The sequence below is a fragment of the Triticum dicoccoides genome, chromosome 3B, assembly GCF_002162155.2.
Source record: "Triticum dicoccoides isolate Atlit2015 ecotype Zavitan chromosome 3B, WEW_v2.0, whole genome shotgun sequence".
In the NCBI taxonomy this organism is placed as follows: Eukaryota; Viridiplantae; Streptophyta; class Magnoliopsida; order Poales; family Poaceae; genus Triticum; species Triticum dicoccoides.
This window is the reverse complement of record NC_041385.1, coordinates 282,685,028-282,689,493: the sequence shown is the minus strand read 5'-3', so window position 1 is coordinate 282,689,493 and position 4,466 is coordinate 282,685,028.

Here is a 4,466-nt window from a genome sequence, read left to right as displayed (position 1 = left end):
GGTCACCCATGCCGCCGCCGGAGCCCATTCCAGCCCCGGCCTCCTCTGCCCTCTCCGACTTCTCCGGCTGCCGCGCGCCCTGTCTCCGGCAAGTTCTCCGGCCGCCTCGGCTTCCGTGCCCGCACGCCAGATCCAGATCTATAAGAAGAGGTTGACCCCAAAATTTTGCCTAAGTCCCCGTAATTTTGACATTACCATGCCATGTTCATCACATCATATCTCTGCATTCGTAGCTCCGTTTTGTGCGTATAATATGTCAAATTGTTCGCCTCAACGAGTACATCATTCCATTCCATTGCATCATGTTCATTTGAGGTCATCTTGATGCCTGAATCATCATTGCAAGAGTGCTTCATAATGTTTTCTGCTGTCTGTTAACAGAACATGCTCTTTTGTCATTTTTGCCATGATTGATGTGTGCATCCTATGAGGTTGATGTCTACATGTGTTTTGATCTATGCTATATCTTCTTTACAGAGGTGCTTACCATATATTTTTGTGATCAATGTGGTAACTAGCACAAGCATGCAAACTAGGCATCGTGATGTTACTGATTTTAGTCCCTGTTCTACTGTTATTTTGATGCCATGTAAACATGATGCTACAGAGATATCCATGCATATTTTGAGATACTTCAGTAAGAATGTTTTGAACATATGGTTATGCTCTATCCATCCCTGCCCTTGGTTCCAATTATGGAGTAGTCTAGCATGTCATTTTCGTGCTCTACTTTTGCTACAAAATGTTTCCTGGCAGATTGTTTACATGTTATTCAATTTTGCCAAGGTTCTTGTAGTTGAACCTTGCATGCTATGAACTTGTTATTGCCTTGGATTGTTTCATAAACATGTCTTCTTGATGATGCTATGCTTATCTTGTCATGAAATGACTTGTGGTGAGTGGATTGAGCTTGTTAAGTAGGGTACTTGATGTTGCTGTTTTGCTAGGCTGAATCTGTTATTTCGTGAAGCTATGTAAACCTGCTGCTACAAGTCATTCTGTGCATAATCTGGAGATGTTCACTAAATGTGTTTTGTTCTAAATGTCATGATATATCCATCCATGCCCCTGGTAGCATTTATAGCTTGCTTTAACTTGTTATAATCTTGCTCCAAAGTTGCTTAATAATGTTGCTGTCAGCCTGTTAACATTAAGTTCAGTTGTTGTCATGATTGTTGCTAGTGTTCCATGCACCCTATGACCTTGCTCTTCCCATGCTTAACTTCACAAATAAGCCTTCTTACTGTTGGTTGCCTTGCCATGCAATGTATTGCTCTGTGGTGAGTGGTACAAGCTCATCTACATGGCTTCATAATTCTGTTTCTGCCATGTTTGAATCTGTATTATAACCTGCTATGTTTACATGGGTGCCATCATATTTTCTGATCCTTTTTGGCTTATGATCACTAAGGAACTTTTGATCTATGCTTTGAGTAGAACCATGGCATGCCTTTGTTTGCCATTATAACCTCCTGTAACATGTTGTTTGATAGCTCTAAATATTGCAACCTGATGTTATTTTCTGCAAAGTCTGAATTGTTCTAACTTGCAATCTTACCATGTGTGTTTGAGCATGTTCTAGTGATTTCTGGAGTTAGCTCAGTGTTCATGTTTTGTTATGCTTTACCTGTACATCATGTCCATGCCTTTTGTTTTCATGTTGAGATGCTGTAGCTTGTTGTTTTGGTGCTTGCAAGATTCCTAGTTGCTGTTTTGGACAAATTGTTGCTATAACTTGTATAGTGTGTGTGGGTTGAACCGTTGCTCCGTTTTGAGTGTGCTCTATATGAAACTTGCTTGATTTTGCATGTAGTTTCATATTATCATGTTGCATTCATGTTTTGAGGTGTTTGCTTGATGTTTGTATGCATTTCGCATCAATGCCATGTTTAACTTGTTTTGTTCATATCTTCTAAGCCGTAGCTCCGAACTAAATGAACCTTATATGTAACTTGACTAGAATCTCGTGTAGATCATCTTGTTGCATCTTAACTTGCTGTTTAAAAACTTGAACATAATGTTTATTCAGATCTGGACCAATTTCGAAATATGCATATGAGGACTTAATGGAATTGTTATATGTTGTTCCCGGCCTCATTTAAACTTGCCTTGATGTGTTGCTCTTGTTTGCATCATCTCTTTCCATGAGTAGCTTCATGTAGCTTTGTCATGCATCATGCTTGTTGTGCATCATGTCTTGTTCATGCGTGCCGTGTTTACTATGTTGTGTGTTTCTTCTCGATAGTTCCTGTTTCGTTGCGATCGTGAGGATTTGTTCGTCTACGCTTGGTTCGGCTTCATCCGTTCATCTTCTTCATGGACTTGCTCTTCTTCCTTGCAAGATTTCAGGCAAGATGACCGCTACCCTGGATCTCACTACTATCATTGCTATGCTAGTTGCTTCGTTCTATCGCTTTGTTGCGTTACCTATCTTATGCTCATCAAGCCTCCCAAATTGCCATGAACCTCTAACCTTTGACACCTTTCCCAGCAAACTGTTGCTTGGCTATGTTACCGCTTTGCTCAGCCCTCTTATAGCGTTGCTAGTTGCAGGTGAAGTTGAAGATTACTCCATGGTGGACAAGATTTTGGTTGGGATATCACAATATCTCTTATATTATTAATGCATCTATATATTTGGTAAAGGGTGGAAGACTCGGCCTTTTGCCTGGTGTTTTGTTCCACTCTTGCCGCCCTAGTTTCCGTCATACCGGTGTTATGTTCCCGGATTTTGCGTTCCTTACGCGATCGGGTGATTTATGGGACCCCCTTGACAGTTCGCTTTGAATAAAACTCCTCCAGCAAGGCCCAACCTTGGTTTTACCATTTGCCTCACCACCACCTATACCTTTCTCTTGGGTCGGCCAACCCAAGGGTCATCTTTATTTTAGCCCCCCCGGGCCAGTGCTTGTCTAAGTGTTGGTCCGAACCGGGCAGACTGTGGGGCCACCTCGGGGCAACTCGAGGTCTGGTTTTACTCGTAGGCTGACCTATCCGGTGTTGCCCTGAGAACGAGACATGTGCAACTCCTATCGGGATTGTCGGCGCATCGGTGGCTTTGCTGGTCTTGTTTTACCATTGTCGAAATGTCTTGTAAACCGGGATTCCGAGTCTGATCGGGTCTTCCTGGGAGAAGGTATATCCTTCGTTGATCGCGAGAGCTTATCATGGGCTAAGTTGGGACACCCCTGCAGGGTATAATCTTTCGAAAGCCATGCATGCGGTTATAGGCAGATGGGAATTTGTTAATGTCCGGTTGTAGATAACTTGACACCAGATCCGAATTAAAACGCATCAACCGTGTGTGTAGCCATGACGGTCTCTTCTCGGCGGAGTCCGGGAAGTGAACACGGTTTCTGTGTTATGTTTGACGTAAGTAGGAGTTCAGGATCACCTCTTGATCATTGCTAGCTTCACGACCGTTCCTTTGCTCTCTTCTCGCTCTTATTTGCGTATGTTAGCCACCATACATGCTTAGTCACTGCTGCAACCTCACCAGTTTACCCCTTCCTTTCCTATTAAGCTTTGCTAGTCTTGATACCCATGGTAATGGGATTGCTGAGTCCTCGTGGCTCACAGATTACTACAACAACAGTTGCAGGTACAGGTTATTCGATGATCATGACGCGAGAGCGATGTTTGCTTGTGTTGGAGTTCTTCTGATTCTTCTTTGATCAGGGGATAGGTTCCAGGTCGGCAGCCTGGGCTAGCAGGGTGGATGTCGTTTGAGTTTCTGTTTGTGTTTCATCCGTAGTCGGATGATGCTCTTATGTATTGTGATGTTGTATTTGTGTGGCATTGTATGCCTCTTGTATGTATCACCATCTATTATGTAATGTTGATGTAATGATATCCACCTTGCAAAAGCGTTTCAATATGCGGGTCTATCCTTGGTGGGACCTTCGAGTTCCTTTTGGATAGGATCGCATATTGGGCATGACAAGTTGGTATCAGAGCCTCGACCGACCCTAGGAGCCCCCTTGATTGATCGTCTAGTTTGGCCGTTGTTGAGTCTAGAAGAAAACTTTTCTGAGTCTAGTTATATCGGTGAGTAGGAATTCTTTTTACTCCTCAGCCCCTTCGTCGCTCTGGTGAGGAATCTTGACATAGGTGTTTTGAATTACTCCTCTTCCCCTTCAAATTTTTCTTTAGGATCACGCAGTTGGTTTTCCGATCGTTGTTCTTCAGCTCTTTTCATCCGGTGCATTTCTCGTCAAGTCGACTCGAGCCCCTTCTTCTTCGAGTTCAATCCTTAGTTGTCTTCTTTTCCCACCCACCCACCCCTTTTTCTTCTCGGATCCGGAGTCCATAATCGAGTATCCATCCTACTCGTGCGAAGTCTTTGCTTTCTTTCCTCAATGATTTCAACCCGTGTTTTCTCTTCAAGTTATTCGTCGATTCTCCCTTCCAGGTGCCTTTGTTTTCCCGCCCTCCCACCCTCTTCTTCCCGGAGCCTAAGTCTCTTT